This window comes from Macrobrachium nipponense, chromosome 27 (genome assembly GCF_015104395.2).
Source record: "Macrobrachium nipponense isolate FS-2020 chromosome 27, ASM1510439v2, whole genome shotgun sequence".
NCBI lineage: Eukaryota > Metazoa > Arthropoda > Malacostraca > Decapoda > Palaemonidae > Macrobrachium > Macrobrachium nipponense.
Window position 1 is genome coordinate 38652568 of NC_087216.1, and position 22362 is coordinate 38674929.

At 38.9% G+C, this 22362-nt stretch overlaps 1 pseudogene; it reads right to left on the minus strand.

Annotated features, from left to right (window-relative positions):
* LOC135200676 (RRP12-like protein) overlaps positions 1 to 22362 on the minus strand; it is a 192522-nt pseudogene that overhangs the window by 131307 nt on the left and 38853 nt on the right.

The window sequence follows — 22362 nt, forward strand, 5'->3', positions numbered from 1 at the left end:
AGAATGGCTGCAACATTGTACTGAGCAGACTTTCGAATCTATATAGGGGAATAAAAATAATGTCAGGCTCAAGATCAAAACCCTGTAAAAGTCAACAGGTTATATTAGGTATGATTATATTATAAGAAATTTAAATCATATAGGCTGAATTTACCAAATATAACAGAACCATGTTGGAACCATTTCAACTACAAAACCTATCTTAAACTTTTAATTAAGATCTCTAAATGCATATTACTCAACTCCAATATAAACTAAACTTTGTTTTAATAGAAAATGGAAAAAATCCTGGCATTAAATTCCAAAAGGATATTTATTCCTAAGATACAATTATTAAGGTCTAATGACATAGACATTTCAAACACTTTTGTCTAACCATCATTATTTGATTTTAGATAATACTAGTGTATGTACCATAAAAATATATATTTTGGTAACTTTACAAATGCATTGTAGTAATACCAAGGACATGATGTTGCTCTGCATTTTCTTGTTCAAGAATTTATACTAGGTTTGGGGTGGATGATGGATTGATCCAGTAGGTAAGCAGTATTAAGCGCTATTGATTTGGAAAGAATTGGGTGGGAAAGAGGTGCCAATACTCCTATAGCCCAAAATTTCACTAATGGCAACTATTACACTGGCTAAAATCAAAACTCGGTAGCTCATGCAAGCTTAGTAGTGATTTTAACTTCAAGGGGGAATGTACTGCTTCTCTGTCATATGACGTCTTTTTATAAAATTGCTCATAAATAAAACCAAAGGGCTGCTGTTGGTTTTAGTTCTTGTCTTTTACGATAGCATGTCAGTTGGTAATGTAATTTTGCAAGAAAAGTGCAAAGAAATATTAGAAAAAACCTGTAAAAAAAAAGTTAGTGAATCTTCATTCTCTATAAATTTACGTAAATATTTTTCAACAAATATGCTATGAATTTGTTACTGATTTTATTTCTAATTTGTTTTGATACTCTGTGAGCTTCAATTATAATTTTACAAAATAAAATAAAATTATTTATTAGAAAAAACATAAATAAAGTTTGGTAAAATTTAGGATTTGTCTTTGTAAAAAGAGGCCTGACAAAAGGGGGTTTGGTAAAAATAGTAAATTTTCTAAAAAAAACTTCCTCATGGAAGTTGGGGAAATTTGTTTAGAATTTCTTTTTCCTTCATCATGTGCATTTGCCTATCTTCCTATTTCCATTGATATTTTTTTTCGTAAATTGGCCGACCTCAAAGTTTACCTGGCCTGAGGAGCTGCATACAGTATTGGTTTTTTCTACCCGTCGACTAACAGTTAATACAGTAAGATTAAAAGCCAAAATTATTAGCTTGCACTGGAACAGACCTGAAGGAGTTGTTACTTAATAACACAATCTAATGGAGAAATGGCCAAGACAATTAAGTACCACATTCATTTCCCTTTAATGCTCAGGCTAAATAGACAAGACAACTAGCCATTTCAAGAAGGAACAAAAGAGAATGAAAGAAAGTAAGACTTAATTCCAAATAATGTAACACATCTGACACTCAAAATTATGTTAAATTGAAATAGTGAAAAACAGATAGGTAACGAATTCTATAATTTAGTGTTAAGCTGAACAAATTTCACCCAACAGCAAAAATTTGGGTTTCTCATCTCCACTACATAAAATGGCCTTGCAGATTTTCTGTAGGCTTCAAAGATGAAAACAAACTTACCCACTAAAGTCAACTATAAAAGTAACTTAAAGATTAATTGTTAGCCTCTAATTCAGGTATAAATTACAGCTCAACTGCCACCCTATTGTTCTCTATGTAGTAAATGGATACTTTACCATGTTATAAAATTAGTCCCCTAATGTCAGACAATTCTGAATGATTACCTCCACAGCAGGATTAATTTAAATAACAAAGTTTTTAAAAGTTTACATATAATTTTTTTTTCTTTCTGCAATGCCTTAAAACTTGTCTTAAAACTATGTATGTACTTACTTTAGGCTTCTCATGCATAGTAAATAACACTAATTTATGCAATAAATTTTGTGTATATGATATCTTCCACTGTTCCAGATCTTGTGCTCGTAACAGAACAGACATGCAACCAATTGCCTGCAATGAAAAATGTAATTTAAAATTTTTTAATATCTTATGCAGACTAGCAGATTGTGCATGAAAAAATGTGGCATGTTATTAGCACAGTTGTCTACAAAATTTTAAAATCCTTACAAAGTCAGCACTATATACTTACATTTGTTAGCAATGCGTTGTTTACAGAACTTTGATGGTGAGTGATTATTTCATCAAGAGCTTTGGCAAAATCACCAAACTTTGACTGGAGGACTTCAATGTGAACACGTCGGATGACTCTAGCCATCAACGACAAAACAGCTGCAACATCATCTTCACTCTCCTTGAGGCCTTCTAAACTAACCATCTGAAACACAAATACAATAAAATATTTATTATTTTTAGTTTTGCTCAAATTAAAAACCAGGCAAAATCTATACTAAAAAAAAAAAATTTTAAACTGCTTATTCTACATCACTGTGGAAACCTGTTCCACCTTTCAAGATTAAAGCTACATTTATGCCTAGTTTGGTTATTTTGCTAGTCAAGCCTACATCAGTGTCATTAATGTAAATCAAAAACAAGAGAGGGCCAAGGACAGAACCATGGGGGACTCCGCTTGTTATGTCTGCCCATTCTGATTCTTCACCATTTATTACGACTCTGTTTTCTATAAGTTAGCCAGTCTGCTGTTTTTCATACTGTTCCTAAAGCTCAAACTTTTGTCATCAGTTTTCTTGTGTGGGACTTTGTCAAAGGCCTTTTGGAAATCTGGGACTTTGTCAAAGGCCTTTTGGAAATCTAAGTAAAAAAAAATCAATTGCTCTACTACTACTGTAGGTTTGATAGGCAGGATCATTTTGTCTGAAACCATGTTGACTGTTTAACAAGTTGTTTCTTATCTATGTGATCAACAATTTGATCTGCAATTTATGGACTCAAATATCTTGCAAATGACCGACGTTAAGCAGAATGGTCTATAATTTCCTGGCTCTTCTCTGGACCTTTTTGTAAACCGGGGGCACATTTCCTAGTTTCCATCCTTTGGTGCCTTTCTTTGTTGCAGCATCTTTCCTGTAGAGCAGTGTTTGAAATCAATTTTGGGAGGGGGGGGGGGGGGGGGGGGGGTGGGGGGGGGGGGGGGGGGGGGGGGGGGGGCGCTGGGGAAGATCACATTATGTGGCAGTAAAATATCAGTGTTTCTGTAGTGAAGGAATACATTTGAATATGAATATGAATATGAAATTTAGGCTTGAAGCCAAGCACTGGAATCCATAGGGATTATTCAGCGCTATAATGAAACTGGTTTGACATGAATATTTATGTTGATGATTTTATAAACTAAATAAATACAGGCGATTTTAAAATTTTGATAAAAACGGGTATCCGTCATAAAAATTATAACTTCGCATTTCGTGAGTGCAAACAAGAGTAAAAAACTTATACATACATATACCATACACATACTCATATTCTAATAATGCTTATGGTTATATAAACAACTTTAGTGTATACACTACACTTTGCAAACATACCGGGCGGTCAATATTTAAAAACTCATTAAAAAGGTCAATGTCTCTAAGGAATCCAACAATTCTATTAACAGCTACATCCCGGACCAAAGCAGTTCTACTATATCCCTGCCCACTAACCCATGGCCCCCCCGATTCCCCCCGCTCTGTCCGTGCCGCAGAATACTTATGGCAATAGCATATAATGTGTTCCACAGTAAGAGGGAGAGTCACACTGCATACAGACTGGTGCAGGTACCCCCTCCAACAGGAATCGGTGGGTCAATCGAGTATGGCCAATTCTTAGACGACATAATACAGTTTCTACCCTACGATTTTGTTGGAAACCAGAGGGCCAATGTTCAATACTTTGTCGGATCTTCTTGTACTTTTTATTGTTGGTCAGATGGGGAGACGACCAACGTGCTTGCCATTTATTTTTAACATATGAACGAATAGTCCATTTCATGTCAGTGGAAGGAATATGGACAAATGTGTTTTTAATGCATTTTTTAAATCCACGACATGAGGGTGGCTCTGGCTAACATGATGCCATGATATGAGAAACTAGTCGCACATAAGCAACAACAAAAATTGCATTGATGAGTATTTTTTTTTTTTTTAGATTGTCCATTATCTTTCCTTTATTTTCTTACTGTTTTTGCCAATGCTATTGCCATAATTACTGTTTTTGTTTTGGTTTTGGAAAGAAATCCAAATATATGATCAAGATGTCTGCACCTGTCTTTACTTTATCCTACATACTAGGGGTTAACCAATGGTAGGGGATGCTGGACTGCTTAGGCCTGACCAAAAGGGGAAGGGGTGCTGAGGTCAAAAAAGGTTAAGAAACACTGCTGTAGTTTATATAGGTGATGTATATGCAACTTGATGAAAGAAAGTTAGAGAAATGCAGTTTGAAGCGACTCACAAGTCAACAAAAGTCAGCTGAGTGTAAGAAAACAAAGCATCAAAGAAAACTGGAAATGTTGAAAGACGAGGGGAAGAGGAATTATGACGACTACAACCTCATCCGAAAGACACTCAGTAGACTTGACAGCATTCCTGTATGACATCCTTAGAAATCTAAGTAGCTAGAATAATATATCTAGCTTGGAAAAAACAGGAGATACATTGGAAAGAAACAATAATCAATGAAGAAGTAAGAGATTTGCTGATAACTTTAAAAAAAAAAATTATTTTGATGGAGAAAGAGGAATAGCAGATGAAGATTTAGAACAAGCAATAGATATCAAAGAGTTTGGCTGAACAATCAACTGAAACTCACTTCAAACACATTATTACTATTAAAATAGCACTGTCTACAGTCAACCCCAAGAGTATTCGTGTTCTCAAGATTCGCGGGAAATTTGCCTATTTGCGGGTTTTCCTGACGATAACTTTCACTAATTAACCCTCTTACGCCGACTGGACGTATTTTACGTCGACATTTTTTTTTGTCTCCCGTGTGCCGACTGGACGTATTTACGTCGACTTACAAAAGTTTTTTTTAAAATTCGCGGAAAAAGAAAATACTTATAGGGGCCTACCAGCCTAAAACTTTTGAATCACGTGCCTTGGGGGATGCTGGAAGTTCACGGATCAAGGTGTTGTTTGTTTACAATCATTACGTAGGCGCGCCAGCGCGAATTTCTTTCTTGCCGCACTAAAAAGTATCTGTGACACATCTCGGAAATTATTTCGTCACTTTGACATAATTTTTGTACCATTGTAAATTAGCCGTTACATGAAGTATTATATATGAAAATGTGCGCATTTTTATGTAAAATACAACAATAAAATACTCATGATTGTAGCTTTTATAATTTTTGAGATATTTTCATATAAATAACGATAATTGCCAAAGTTTCAACCTTCGGTCATCTTTGACTCTACCGAAATGGTAGAAAAACGCAATTGTAAGCTAAAACTCTTATATTCTAGTAATATTCCATCATTTACCTTAATTTTGCAACTAATTGGAAGTCTCAATCATCATAATATTTCGATTTATGGTGAATTTATGAAAAAACTTTTTCCTTACGTCCCGCGCGGTAACTCTTCCGAAAAAAATCATACATGCGATTGTGGTAATGTTTGCACAATTTTAAAATTAGTCGTTATATAAAGTTTATATATGGAAATGTGCGCAATTTCATGCACATACAACTAAAAACACCCATGGTTGTAGCTTTTATCGGTTTTGAGATATTTTCATATAAATAACGATAATTGCCAAAATCAACCTCGGCCAACTTTGACTCTACCTAAATGGTCAAAAAAACGCAATTGTAAGCTAAAACGCTTATATTCAAGTAATATTCAAGCATTTACCTTTCATTTTGCAATAATTGGAAGTCTCTAGTACAATATTTCGTTTATTTATGGTGAATTTATGAAAAAAATAAAATTTTCTTTACGTCCGCGCGGTAACTCTTCCGAAAAAATCATACGTGCTATTGTGGTAATGTTTCCACCATTTTGAATTAGCCGTTACATAAAGTTTTATATATGAAAATGTGCGCAATTTCCTGTAGAATACAACAAAAAATAATTGAAGGTGTAGCTTTTCTCATTTTTGAAATATTTGCATATAAATCACGATAAATAGAATACCACGTTCGGTCAACTTTGACTCTACCGAAATGGTCGAAAAACCCAATTGTAAGCTAAAAAACTCTTACAGTATAATAATCTTATTCAGTCATTTATCTTCATCTTGAAACAAATTCGAAGTCTCTAGCAAAATATTTAGATTTATGGTGAATTTTAAAAAAATCTTTCCTTCCCTCCGCGCGCGGATTCGCCGCCACAAATCTCCGAAATGCGTACTTACCATTCTCGGAATATTTGCTCCGTTTCATATTAGGCATTTCATAGAGTTTTATATATGAAAATGTGCACAATTTCATGTAGAATAAAACGAAAAATATTTGAAGGTTGTAGCTTTTCTTATTTCCGAAATAATTGCATATAAAAATATATATATAAAAAAATTCGACATTCGGTCAACTTTAACTCGTCAAGTTTTGGTAAAAACTGCAATTGATTAAGCTAATACTCTTACAGTATAGTAATATTCAATCATTTGTCTTATTTTGAAAGAAATTGGAAGTCTCTAGGACAATATTTAGATTTATGGTGAATTTTTGAAAAAAATATTTGTTTACGTCCGCGCGTTACGAATTCATGCATTATGTTGTGATAATTTTCTGTGTTGCTTTTATCGTTTTACAATGTGTTATATACCAAAATGATTGCAATTTAGTGTACATTACAACGAAATAAAAAGTAACTTGTTACCTTTAACCGTTTTGCGCACAGCGCGATTTGAATACAATTATATATGAAATTTCGTTTTTGCGCTATCATATATCTCATTATTTATATAAGATAATGATAATTTTTTTTCATTTCTGATGGTTGCATACTAAACTTCAGCCAATGACAAAAAAAGGAGCCAAAAATTAACTCAATCTTGAAAACTAAGCGCGCTGTGATTTTTTGAAAAAAATATTTTTTCTGCTTCCGCGCTCACTCTGAAACACCTCCGGCACACGGGAGACAATTTTTTTTTTACCGCTTCGGCGTAAGAGGGTTAAGTGTATTTTTATGCTATTTTCATTTCTAAATACATTTTTATTATACAAAAATGATTTACTAATTTTCAAATTTTAGCAATGATTAATACTGTATTAGTAAGTTTAATAAGATTAAATAATATAGAAAAATGATATTGTTAGTATACAATAAAGTTTGTTCATCCTTACCTGGCAGATATATATATATAGCTGTATTTCTCCGAAGTCCGACAGAATTTCAAAACTCCCGGCACACGCAGTGGTCGGCTAGGTGGTTAATACCCATTCCCGCGCTGGGAGGCGGGTGGGTTCAGGAACCATTCCCATTTTCTATCAGATTTTCTATTCCCATGTCTCCTGAGGGGAGGTGGGTGGGCTACTTTTGATTATATATATCTGCCAGGTAAGTATGAACAAACTTTATTGTATACTAACAATATCATTTTGTTCATGAAACTTACCCAGCAGATATATATATATAGCTGAATCCCACCTTTGGAGGTAGGGAGAGACAGAAAAGGATTTTGGAAACACATTGCATGCAGATGAATAACATCTTGGTTCCTTACCTGATAGCATAGTTGACTTCGTGATTACTGTCACCCAAGTCTGCTATTGCTTTACTAGAGTCTCCAGCAAGGTAGTGACCTATATAGCTGGTGAGTTCTAGATGATCTGTCAACGGGAGCGTGACCACAATGTGACTAGACCATTTTGACCATACTATGAGGGCAACGAAGTAAAAACCACCACCTGACCAGCCTAACAAATTTAATTCCCACATCACTTAGGCTAAAGGCAAGGAAGTCCGGCTCAGGCGGACGACCTTACAACCATAAATCAATTTATAAAAAACTCACCTACCCATTTTCTACAGGGTAGGATGAGTGCTACTTCCTGCCCCAACAAAGTGTCTGCAGCGACGTATGGTCCAAGCGCATAGCAGTTCTCGTATGTCGTCTTCACATCCCGCAGGTAGTGTGAAGCGAACACCGAGTTGCTGCGCCAAAAGGTGGCACTCAGAATGTCATTGAGTGCCATGTTCTTTTGGATATAGCCCTCACTTCGTGGGCATTCACTTTCAACAGCTTAACATCACTGTCTTCGCAAGATGAATGCGCCTGTCTAATGGTGTCCCTCAAGAAGAATGCCAGAGCATTCTTCGACATCGGTAAATCTGGTCTCCTGACTGAACACCATAAGTTGTTAGAAGGACCTCGACATTCCTTCGTTCTCCGCAAATAAATTTTCAGAGCCCTGACAGGGCACAGGACTCTCTCTGGTTCTCGTCCAATCACTTCCGCCATACCCTTAATCTCAAAACTTTTGGGCCAAGGGTTGGACAGATTCTCATTTTTTCCTAGAAACGTCGGACTTAATGAGCAAACGGCATTATGTCCCTTAAATCCAATATGCTTGCTAAAAGCTTGAATTTCGCTAACCCTCTTCGCCGTCGCCAGAGTAGTTAGGAAAACCGTTTTCTTGGTAAGATCCCTTAATGATGCATTTTGAAGGGGTTCAAACCGACTTGACATTAGGAATTTAAGGACTACATCCAAATTCCATGATGGTAACTTAGGTTGAGGAATCTTTGTAGTCTCGAAAGACCTTAAAAGATTGTGAATATCTTTGTCATTTGCCAAATAAATTCCTCTATGTCTAAAGACTACAGATAGCACACTTCTGTAGCCTTTGATTGTCGAGACTGCAAGCTTCAAGTCGCTTCTCAAGTAAAGTAAAAAGTCCGCTATTTGGCTCACAGAGGTCGTGGTAGAGGAAATGCCCTTCCTTCTGCACCAACTCCTAAACGTAGCCCACTTCGATTGATAGACTCCAAGAGTGGAAGCTCTTCTCGCATTGGCAATTGCTCTTGCCACCGGTCTTGAAAAACCTCTCGCTCTGGCCAACTTTTTGATAGTCTGAATGCAGTCAGACTCAGAGCGGGGAGGTTTCCGTGGTACCTCTCGAAGTGGGGCTGTTTGAGTAGATCTGTCCTCAAAGGCAGTGTCTTCGGGAAGTCTACTAAAAAGGACATGACCTCTGTGAACCATTCCTTCGCCGGCCAGTAAGGGGCGATTAACGTCATTCTCGTCCCTTCTGAAATTGCAAATTTTTTCATCACTTCTCCCAGGATCTTGAACGGGGGAAAGGCGAACAGGTCCATCCCTGTCCAGTCCCAGAGAAGGGCATCTATTGCTATTGCTCCCGGGTCGAGCACCGGGGAGCAGTACAACGGGAGCCTCTTTGTTCTTAATGTTGCAAAGACGTCCACTAGAGGACGTCCCCATAACTTCCAAAGCTCTTGGCACACATCATGATGTAGAGTCCACTCGGTCGGCAGCAGTTGACCTTGCCGACTGAGGAGATCCGCACGGACGTTCTCCACGCCTGCAACGAATCTCGTCAGAATCGTTACTTTCTAAGTTTTCGCCCACAACAAGATCTCTCTCTCTAGGTTGAACAATGATCGAGAGTGAGTCCCTCCTTGTTTTTTGATGTATGCCAGAGCTGTGGGTGTTGTCCGAATTTATCTGAACTATTTTGTTTGAGATTTTTTCTTTGAAAAACTGTAGCGCCAAGTATATGGCCGCTAATTCTTTGAGGTTCGCTAATTCTTTGAGGTTTATGTGCAGAGTACTGTTCCCCTCTCTCCTCCAGGTTCCGCCAGACACTTCTTCCCCCCCGCCTAGTGTAGCTCCCCACCCGTGGTGGATGCGTCGGAGAACAACACTAGGTCGGGGCTCTGAAGTTTGAGGGATGTTCCTTCCGAAAGTTTCACAGGATTGAGCCACCACTTTAGGTGATCCTTTACTTCCCCATAACTTCCACAGCTCTTGGCACACATCCTGATGTAGAGTCCACTCGGTCAGCAGCAGTTGACCTTGCCGACTGAGGAGATCCGCACGGACGTTCTCCACGCCTGCAACGAATCTCGTCAGAATCGTTACTTTCTGAGTTTTCGCCCACAACAAGATCTCTCTCGCTAGGTTAAACAATGATTGAGAGTGAGTCCCTCCTTGTTTTTTTATGTATGCCAGAGCTGTGGTGTTGTCCGAATTTATCAGAACTATTTTGTTTGAGACTTTTTCTTTGAAAAACTGTAGCGCCAAGTATATGGCCGCTAATTCTTTGAGGTTTATGTGCCAGAGCACCTGTTCCCCTCTCCAGGTGCCAGACACTTCTTCCCCCCATAGTGTAGCTCCCCACCCGGTGGTGGATGCGTCGGAGAACAACACTAGGTCGGGGCTCTGAAGTTTGAGGGATGTTCCTTCCGAAAGTTTCAAACAGGATTGAGCCACCACTTTAGGTGATCCTTTACTTCCCTCGGAATCCTTAAAATTGTATCTAAATTTTCTTTGTCCTTCCAATTCTCCTTCAGGAAAAACTGGAGAGGTCTGAGGTGTAGTCTCCCCAAGGAAACAAACTTCTCCAGCGAGGAAATGGTCCCCAGCAGACTCATCCATTCCCTCACCGAGCATGATTCTTTCCTTAAGAAGACTGATATTTTTTCTAATCCTTGCTGTTGATGTCCCTGGGACGGAAAAGCTCGAAAAGCCACTGAATCCATCTGAATCCCCAGATACACGATGGACTGTGTGGGGATCAGTTGTGACTTTTCGAAATTCACTAGAAGTCCCAGGGACTTTGCTAGAGTTAAGGTTGATTGAAGGTCCTTCAGACACCTTCCTTTTGATGATGCTCGAATGAGCCAGTCGTCTAGATATAGAGAGATCCTGATGTTTGCAAGATGAAGCCACCTCGCCACATTCTTCATTAAAATTGTGAAGATCATTGGTGCCGTACTCAGACCGAAACAAAGAGCTCTGAATTGGAAAACTCTTCCCTTCATGACAAAACGCAGGTATTTCTTCGATTGGGGATGTATCGGGATGTGGAAATATGCGTCTTGCAGGTCTAATGATACCATCCAATCGCTTTGTCTTAAGGCCCCAAGCACTGACTGAGGTGTCTCCATCTTGAACCTCTGTCTCTCTATAAAAAGATTTAGACGGCTCACATCTAAAACTGGCCGCCAGCCTCCCGACTGTTTCGGTACCAGGAATAACCTGTTGTAGAAACCCGGGGACTGAAGGTCCTCGACCTGTTCTATTGCTCTCTTCTCGAGCATTTGTTCGAGCAGATCGTACAAGATCTGTTGTTTTTCGCCATGGTAAGAGGGTGATAGATCCATGGGTGTTGTGCACAATGGAGGCGGCTTCAGGAAAGGTATTTTGTATCCTCGCTCGATGACGTTGAGCGACCAGCTGTCCGCCTCTATCTTTCTCCAGGCTTTTGCAAATAACTGAAGCCTGGCGCCTACTGGCGACTGAAGGACTACATCCTCATTTTCTACCTCTTGATTTAGACTGGGCTCTGCCTCTAGAAAGTCCTCTTCCTCTAGGAGAAGGTCTAGAGGACGCTTCACCTCGAAAGGGCTTAATTTTCTTAGAAAACTGCATTCGTGTTGAAGTCGAAGGAACTACAGGACGTCGAGAAGATTGCGCTAAGAGGTCCTGAGTAGCTTTTTCCTGCAGACTGCCGGCTACATCTTTAATCATAGCCTGAGGAAAGAGATGGTTCGAAAGAGGGGCAAAAAGCAAATCTGCCCTCTGTGTTGGAGACACTAACTTTGTAGTAAATTTACAGTAGAGAGAGCTCTTTTTTAAGAGCCCTGCACAAAAATGTGAAGCCAATTCCTCTGAACCATCTCTGACGGCCTTATCCATACATGCGAGAACACTGGATAGCTCCCCCAGGCTAATTGAATCTTGACTACGAGCCTTAGTGTCTAGCAGTCCCAAGCACCAGTCTAAGAAATTGAACACTTCAATCGTCCAAAAAAGGCCCTTGAGATGGTGGTCAATTTCAGCAGGTGTCCACGCTATTTTCGCTGACGAAAGAAGAGACCTCCTTGGTGCGTCGACCAGACTGGAAAAGTCACCTTGAGCCGATGGGGGAGCTCTTAAACCGACATCCTCACCTGTATCATACCAAACGCCTGCCTTGCCGCATAGTCTTGACGGAGGCTGAGCAAAAGAAGACTTTACTTGCACTTTTCTAGACTCCATCCAGTCTTGAACCTTTTTAAAAGCTCTCTTAGTTGAAAGAGACTTTGTCATTTTAACAAATCCGGGAGTCTTATTGGCTTTTGATAACGAGAACTGAGAAGGAGAGCAGCGAGGTGCTGCAGGTTGGAATTCTTCTCCAAATGAATCCCGAAGCAAACGAACCAATACTTGATAATCAGAAGAAGCTGACGTAGTGGGTTGATCCTTGTCTGTTTCTTCTGAAATACTACTAAGTCCCCACTTCTTCTATAAGAGTGGCCGAGGGGACTCCGAAGACGGTGGTATAAGTCCTTTCGATCAAGGTACGTTCTAATTATTAATCTCTAAAGATTCAGGCATAGAGGTACCAATCTCCTGCGCACTCTCTAGATGGGAGTCTCTACGAAAGGCAGATGGTCGGCGAGCTTCCAGACAAATATCTCGTTGTGATACCTGATGAATATCCAACAAAGCGTCCGTTCGAGCGTCATGCCTGGCGTCAGTCCGAGCGTCACACCTGGCGTCCAGTCGAGCGTCACGCTCGACGTCCAGCCGAGCGTCACGCTCGACGTCCAGCCGAGCGTCACGCTCGACGTCCAGCGAGCGTCACGTTTGGCATCCAGCCGAGCGTCCCGCTTGGCGTCCAGCTGAGCGTCACGCTTGGCGTCTAAATAAGCGTCCAGCTTAGCATTCATAGAAACGTCACGTTTGTAAACACCACGCTCCTTCAGGGTCGAACTAGGAGCGTCGAGTTTCTCAGCTTGCAACCCGCCTTGTTTTGCAACAGAAAGATCGTCAGTTTTTGGATAAAGCGAGCCCTATAAGACGAGAGGGGAACGCCCGCGAGGAGCAGGGCGAATTTTCTTCCTCTCGATATCAAAATCCCTAGGAGGAAGTTTCTCATGCTCTTTACCCAACGGCAGGTGAGACGCACGGAATCTAGAATGCGTAGACACAGGTGAAAGAGAAGATCGATCCGCCGGTGCGGGAGACCGCTTAGATCTTTTAATTGGCAATTTGTCATCTTTTCTTCTCGGACGAATTTCTGACTCTCTCTCAGCCAGCAACGAAGCAAGTTGTTGTTGCATCGAACGGATGACACTCTTTGTTGGAGAAGTTTCTTTTTCAGGCAAAAAGCTGATCCTATGAGAAGGCGAGGGGCAGCCCTATCCCTTCTCACAAGACCCGTCTCAGTTCTTTTCTTGGAGCGACTAGGGCGCTCAAAGGCGTCATCGTCAGATGACATCCTAGTTCTCCTTTGAGGCGTCCATGCAGCAAAACTCAGGTGAAGACCACAAAGCAGCAGAAGAAAAAGGACGTGAAGCGTCCTCTTCCCTGAGATCAAAGACGCCGGCCGCCTGTGCGACATCTTGCGTTTTTTATCTTTTTTGCGGTGGAGAGTAATCCATGTATAAAGGCAAAGCCCGTAAAGCAGAAGGAGCGCAAAGAGGCTCTGCGCCCTCCTCTGAGAAACTACTGACGACGGCCGCCTGTGCGACATCTAACGTCTTAGTTCTTTTCAGAGGACGCGAGCGTCTTCTCATGCTCCAACTCCTGTTCAGGGAAGACGCCTCTGAAGACGAAAAGCACTCACGGAGGATACACGCACGCGCACACTCTTTGGCAGCCTGGGGATCGTCTACAGGTTCTGCCGAAGGGACGCCAGATCGGTGGGGGTTCCCGTAACCCTCCTGCAGCTTTCGACATGTCTGTCTTCCTGGGCTTGGAAGTTCGACAGAGGTCCAGGCCTAGAGGCATTATAGGGCCGATCTGACGCCCCCTCCACAACACTGGGGGCACTTTCACTGCACTTTTGTTCACTAATAATGCTTTTACCCTCCAAAGCGAGCACTTTTGATTCTAGATTTCGTATTGATTCTTGAATCGTAGATAGGGCATTGTCTTCCACTGATTTTTCAGGGCCCGAAGGCACAACAGATTTAGGTGTACAAACTACTGAATGAACAGTAGGAGAAACCTTACTACCCTTACTTCTACTGACTGATACACTCCTGGAGGAGGACCTCCTTATCCTATCGCGCTCCAATTTTCGCACATAGTTTTCATAAGCCTTCCAACCCGAATCAGACAGACATTCACACTCCTTACAACGGTCATTTATTACACACGTTTGATCTCTACAATTCCTACATCTTGTGTGTGGGTCTACCGAACCTTTCGGTAGCCTCACCTTACAACCTTCCATACAACACACTCTGGTGCTAGTTGAACTAGTCCCAGACATCTTAAAGGAAAAAACCAAACCAAATTCAAAATCCAATCCACTATCAGCGTATGCCTAGTCACAATCCATGTTCAATAACCAAAAGACAAACAGGATACGTTACTTAAGTAACAGAGAAGTTTCGAAAATCCTAGACGGAGGTACTGAAAACAGTTGTTATCAGCACCGGCGACAGAAAAAATCTGATAGAAAATGGGAATAGTTCCTGACACCCGCCTCCTAGCGGCGGGAATGGGTACTAACCACCTGGCCGACCACTGCGTGTGCCGGGAGTTTTGAAATTCTGTCGGACTTCGGAGAAATACAGCTATATATATCTGCTGGGTAAGCTTCATGAACAAAATAATAATTCTCTCTACATCTCTTTAAAGAGATGTATGATTTTTGTATGATAAATAATGATTTACTAATCTTCAAATATTAATATTAATGTAAACAGCAATATCAATTTATTAAAGAAAATACTACAGTGAATTAGTAAGATTTTAGGTTATAAATTAAAAATTATGTCGAATAAGGAGGAGATCCAGTTCATACCCTGCCTGCCCTTTCTTCTGATCCAGGTATGAAGCTAAAGTCCAGAGCTGTCAAATATGTCAAGTAATGTGAGGAGGAGGGGGTGTGTGTGTTCTGACTAAGTTCATGTAATCTCTCTCTCTCTCTCTCTCTCTCTCAGCAGGGGTTCCGTTCCCGTGTGGCGATAAGAGAAAACCACCATTAACTGAAACTTGGCGAATTATGGTGCCATAACCACACTTACGGCACCATAACTTTATTATGGTGCCAGTAACCAGAACTCGGCCCGTTATGGTGCCATAAATCACCCATTTTATGGCGCTGAACACACCTGGTTGTTAACACATGTACTATATAGATAGTTACCCAGGCAGCCATTTGATCTTCTGTTTGAATGCCAACTCACCTATTGGCATAGAGATAGCTTATATCTTTAATTGAGGTTAGATTTCATCCAAATTATTATTATAAAGGGGTTTACTAAGACCATGGTCACAATTCTACTCTAAGGTTTTCTCATAAGGTTCATCCAATAATAAAACAAAAAAACTTAGAGCAAGTTAGTTATAAGAAAGCACTGGTCACTAGTCTGAAAGTTATCAAAATAACAGAGGGAAAAATGAATGCAGTGTAAGTGCAGCTAGGGCTGAAGGGATGTTACAAAGAACCTTTAGCACTATCTACAGTGTGCCCTGTATACTGTAAGCAGTAACCCAAACTTTAAGGAACTGGTGAAGCAAGGACACCTTGAAATTGCATATGGAAGAATTACTTGATTTAAAAATAAAACCATTATTTGGACAGTGGCAACTTTGTTGCCCATAAAATGGTCAGTTTGAAAAAATTGTATTAAAAAAAATGAAAAAAGTTGACACAATTTGTCTTTACAGCACTTTTTTTTTTTTATAAATCACTGGCCAGAATGGAACTTTAAATCAAGTAGAACAGTTAACTACAGTACTGAATACTTTCCACAAATCACTATACACATCAAAAGAACGGCATAGTTCTCTTTTCTATATTTCTATCCATCACCAGTCTATTCCATATGCTAGCTTTATTTCCTTATTCATAATCTATGAAGAATGACTTTCAGTTGCTAAAAAGATGAATCATCATATGGTATCTACATACATAATCTTTCTTAGGTCTTTTATTTAACAGATATCCACCTAACTTACCAAACTACAAAAATATGATGTAGAGGTTTCCGGCATGTTGGCATCAGTCATATATTCCTGCGCTGCAGCATGGACAGCAAGCATTCTTGTATGAGTTTCAGATGTAGCATTGGAAATTACGGAAGAATCTGAAAAATTGCAAACTTGAAAATAAGGTGTAGTTCTTAGAGGATGGAAATCAAAAATTTCTTGAAAGATTGAAAGGCATAATTTTATTAAATATTTTTAATAAATTACATCCACATAATCTAGATAACCAATATGCTAGAAGGGACACAATAGTCATCATTGTGATAAATATGAAGTGAATAACAGCATAACTTCAATTTTGAAATATTAAAGAGAGCAGAATTAGCTTTGTTGAAAGTAGCTATTTGGTCATTTTAAAACAAAAATTTAGGTCATAAACAAATTAGCAATTTGGCATTAGTTTTTTAAAATAATGTTCATTTAAAAGTAAACCCTAGAAAAAATCTCACCAATTCTGAATTAAATGAGTACTTATATTTCATAACAAATCAAATACTCTTTCCATTCAAATACTATTAATGAAAATACCTTTCTTTAATTGCTCTCTACATTCTTTCTGCCCTTTATTTTTCATTTGCATCTTAAGGAAGGCAACTTAAATTTTCAACCCCATTCCTAGACAAATTCTTTGAGTTAGCCCTATGAGAATTTAGAAATTCTATGGTTTACTTAGTTTCCATTACAATCAGACAACTCATGAGTAGTACACCTCTTGATTAGTTTATCAACAAGTCAACTTTATAACAATCAGCTAGAGGTTTGGGAAGTGACTTGCATACCTGTTTATCTTATACTAAAAAAAAAAATACCATTTTAAACTAATTTACATTTTTCCTTGATATACAAACCAGACCCATGTATGCAGGAGTAAGCAGGAAATGGTCACGGAAGTGGCATTAGTTGGGTAAGTGGAGTGTACTACACCCTCAATGCTGCAGTTACCTGACATAACCCAGCACTTTTTCTAAAACTTTGGCAACAGGCACTATGCAAGGATGGTTAAGTTAGGTTTATTTTACAAGGCTATGGTTTTTACTAATAGCTGTACCTAAGAATATACACAAACAGTTGTCTACAATATGAGACACTCCTTAGGTGGGAGTATCATCTCTCCTAAATGTATTTCCATTCTCTTGGTCATGATAATGAACTAAAGGAAAAATAACCCATGGAACCTCCTTTACATGCAGACATAAGGATGCAAAGGTTGATATAGCCTTGAGCTAGAGGAAATTTTGAGTTTGGAAACCAAAACAAAATGCTTACAATTGCAACCTTCCCATTTGTAGGCAACCACAACATTCATCAAGATGATCAAATATATAACGATGGGTCCAGATAAGATAGCTATACCACTGAAGGCCCCCTTTTTACAAAGCAGAGCAGAGATCATCACATCTAGAAGTAAAGCTCTAAAGATTTACTCTACTGTGTACCAACCTAAATTATTGCCTACTACATCAAGTACTTGTCCTTAGATGACATTTGAGCAGCCAAAACAGGTCACATAAAAAAAGGGAATTTTGCAATAAATTTAACATATTGATAAAATATGAAAAAAATCAAATGCAATGATATTCAATAAAATAGTAAATGGGAGAACTAAGCTTTTCATAATAAAATTTAGCATAAATGATTACCAAAAAATTCGTCATTGTGGTGATGCCCAGATAACTTGAGATAGAGGGAGGGAGCATTTATATTTTTGTGGAATAATGAATGAATAATTTTAAGTTATCATGCTTGTTGTGATATTCTTGAGGAGAGAAGATGAGACAGTAAAATCTTTACTACATGTACGTAACAGCAGTACCAATTCACCCCCCCCCCAAAAAAAAAAAAATAAAGGTTATGACAATAACCTAACCTAACATAAGACAGGAGATAGGTTGTTCCTTGGCCAGGCAGCAAAAGAAACGTAATCTAAAGGTTACGACACCAAACTAGCCAAAAACTATCCTAACCTAATTTAGCAGGCCATATTACCTGACCGGACCTTTAACCCTTAATAGAACTGGGGTGAAAAATGAACAGGCTTGCCCCAACCCCAGGCTGGGGAAGCTTAGAGGTTGACCAAATTAAGAAAAGAACATGTCAATGTAAAGAGGAAGATATGCAAATGCACATGCTATAAGAAAACATTTCTAAAAAATTTTCCCTACCTTCCAGGAGAAGTTGAAAATTACTATTTACAATCCTTTGTGGGGCCTCTTTTACAAGAACATTGTCAATTTTACCAAGTTAAACATGTTTTTTTCTAATAATTTTATTAAATTTTGTAAAATTATATGAGCTCACACACACAATATAAAAACAGGTAAGAAAAAAAATCATTAACAAATTCTGAGCATATTTGTTGGTAAAATATTTACAAAGATTTACCAAGAACAAAGAAGCAATAACTTTTTTGGATTTATACTTGTTTTTTCTAATATTTCTTTACAAAATTACATTTATAACTGACATACTTTTCTAATATTTCTTTACAAAATTACATTTATAACTGACATACTATCATAAAAGATAAGAACTAAAACCAACTGCAATCCCTTGGTATATTTATGAGCAAATTCATAAAAAGATGTTATGTAAGAGAGAAAGGCAGTACATCCTCCCTTGAAGTCAATATCACCATTAAGCTCATGAGCTGTCTGCTTCTTGATTAAGCCAGTAAAAGTTGCCATTTGTGAATTTATGAGCTATAGAAGAAAAGCCCTGTTTCCCGAATGATCCCCCAAATTGATGTTACTCACCATGAGTGACTCCGTCATCCACCCAAAATCTGTGATTGCTACCATGAGTGACTCCATCACTCCACCCAAAACCTGTTATTGCTACTCATGTGAGCATGTCCGTCCATTTAGGGTTAATGGGGTAAAAATAAAGGTTATGACAGTAACCTAACACACCTAACCTAACCTGTGAGGCTGTGTTTCTGGCAGGGGGGGACTTTGCCCTTTTGGACCCCCCTTTTTAAAGGAAACAACCTAGGATGCCATGGTTCCTGGACAGGGTTCTCTAGACCCCTTTTAAAGGAAACATAAACTAAGGTTTTGACACTAACCTAACTCAGTAGGTAGGACATATATGACTTGTGGGGGGGGGGGGGGGTTCTTGTCCCCTGTAAATCCCCTTTAATAGGGATTCCAGCCATGGAACACATCCAGGAGGATGTGTTCCATGGCTGGGGGCGAAAGAAACATACAATGAAGGTTATCATACAAAAATGTCATAAGAAAACAGTTGATAACTAACCAAAAAATGGAAATGATTTCTGTAATAAATAAATGAAAAATAATATGAGGCTAAATGCTATAAGAAATGCAGAATATAACAGTAAAAGAAAAATATAATTATTATGACTGACTAACACATTCTGAAATCATGCAACACAAATAGAGGTATTGAGATTGCACAAGGAGCAAGGAGTGTCTTGTAGAATGTATAAATCATGTATGAAATACCCCAACCAACCACGCCCTATGCAATGCCACTGATAGGAGAAAAAGTAACTTCTCCTCCCACTCGATACACATTCTTCAGAGGCTTGTCGTAAATGGAAAATTTATATTGTACAATATAGTACAGTCATACACCTACATACGAAAGTCCCTACGTACAAAAAATCCAGGTTATGAAGGCAAAGATGAAGATTTTTTTTGCTTCTGTGTACGAAAATAATTCAGGTTGCGATAAGGTGTATGTACTGTAAAGTCTGAGATTCGCCCGGGCCGCAGAGAACAATGTTAAAACTCGTGTGCCGCCAACTCAGTAGACTCGCCACTATCCTCCTGCTCTCCCATTGGTTCCTGATGCTAGTCACCGCTATAAGATCCGCTCTCCCATTGGTTCCTGATGCTAGTCACCACAGTAAGATCCTGCTCTCCTATTGGTCAGCATCTGTCCCATCATGCCTATACGTAAAGGCATTCCTTCACCATTTCGTTGTGGCAGTGTTATCATAGACACCTGGAGTTCATTCGTTCACGTAGATTTCGTTTGTTAACGTAAATTCATTTTAGTGATTTCGCTTTCGTTGTACTGTAAGTTACTTTATCGTGTTGTGTGTGAACTTGATTACTTGCATTATTAGCCATGGGTTCCAAGAATGTTGCTGAAGTTCACGGAAAGAAGAGGATGCTTTCTATGGAGGCAAAGATGGAGATAATCAAGAAGTAATGTTCTGCCATAAGTGTGTTTTTTCCTAAAGTTTAGTGTTAATGTGCCATTTTTTAATGTGTTCATAAAGTTAAGTGTTCAGGTTTTCTGCCATTTGTCCTCCTCTGTCACCACTTTCGGACATCGCCTCACTCGAAAGGTAAGGTTCCACATTTTACTCCATACGTACGTACATGTACGTACATTATTTCTTGTACCCTGAACACTAATACACTTTATTTACAGGTACAGTCACGGTTAGGAGGTATTGAATGGTCCAAATTGTTGTATTTCATTGTTTATTGGTCAATTTAGCTTTATTATAAAATTTACTGTGGTGTTTTTGTTACGAAGGCCGCTTTGGAACGGATTAATTTTGTACCTGAGGCACTACTGTATAGGGTAGATGCCATGTAGTGGGAACAGGATAATGAAAGGATTGAAGAAAAATTATGCTAAACAAAGTATAAATAAAAGACTGTCAAGAGAATTAACAGTTATAAAAAAAGAAAAAAAATTAAATATGTAATTTTGAATATATCTCCCCAATTCTCCACTCAGTTAAAAATTAATGTAAAGTTAATATTGTAACATGGCCCCCATTTCCCTCGCTTAGAAGTTGGTGTCTGAACGAAAAGCTTCCCTATAACAGCGCACATGTACAGTAACATTAGGAATAGGAGTTGAAGTAGTAGAAGATGAAATTTACCTCTAGCACAGCCATCGTCGTTGGTTTACTCGCCCTTATTTCACTCTGGTGTTTTTGCCTTTCTAATGTCATATAGTATACAAAATACTACAACGATAACTTGGTACAACAATTCCTTCAAGTTTTACCCCACCCATAACCCCACTTTCCCATCTGTCTCCCTTACCGTATGATACAGTTCAAGGAGAATCAGTCTCTCCCTGTGGTATAGTATCCCACCCATAAACCCGCTTTCCCATCGGTCCCCCTTTCCGTCGGATAGAATTCAAGAGGAGGCACTCTCGTGTGGAGCTATTATGAACTTAGTTCTACCAATCTGACTACTCTGTTTATTTGTGAGCCCAAACTGAGACAAAATAAAAGGACACGATTGCATGATTGCTGTTCTGGAGCAACTGTGCCTTGGAGGATGTCAGAATTAGCCAATCCTCAAGAAAATGCAAAAGGCATACCCTGCACAAAAAGGCCCAAGCTGTCACCAAAATATAAATTCACATGAACACCCAAGGGACCAATCCAAGCCCAAAGTACAAAGCTTTGAATTGGTAAAAGGTTCACTTGCAAGTATAGCAAGAGGTACTTCCTGAAACTTCATGGAGGGGTATTGGGAAATATGCATACTTCTCATCTATGAAAAGCATAAATTCACCAATTCTGATGGAACCTAGCATGGAACAAGACATTTTCATCTTGAACCATGTCTGCAGCAATAACTCATTCAAATGAAAGAGGTCAATGACCTCCAGCTAACTTTTTACCTTGAAAAGTTAACTGGAAAAGCCCAAGACATATCACCTACAACTTCCACAACATTATTTTCCACAGCGTTCGGAGATCCTTGCAAGTTAGAAGGAAAGAGGGTCAATGTCTAAGAGATGGGATTTTTCTCTCCGAGCAAATTTGCTTTGTCCATCTGGATGCATTCAACATATATTAAGGCATTTTTATGTTTAATAGATTTGTGATAAACATGTTTTGTGTCAAAATTTCATCCATTTCCATCTGTAGTATAATCTGGTCTTTTCAAATCATTTCGTTGCTCTTATCCACTTTGCTATTCCAAACTTTTCCCATTTTTAACCTTTCAAGAGCAGGATTTGGATTCTGTAGTCCATTTAGATTATCTTTTACCTAACCTTCTCCCTAGGTTAGTGGTAAAATCTAAGAGGAAATATGATATTTTTATAATAAAATTAGATTTTGTATATACTTACCAAGTAACTACAGTAATACTTTGGGTTACGAACCGATTAGTGTACAAATTTTTTAACTTACGAAGTGACGCCCTCATTCTGGAATACGAATTGCGCGAATTTCCATCATGGGAGGCCGCCTGC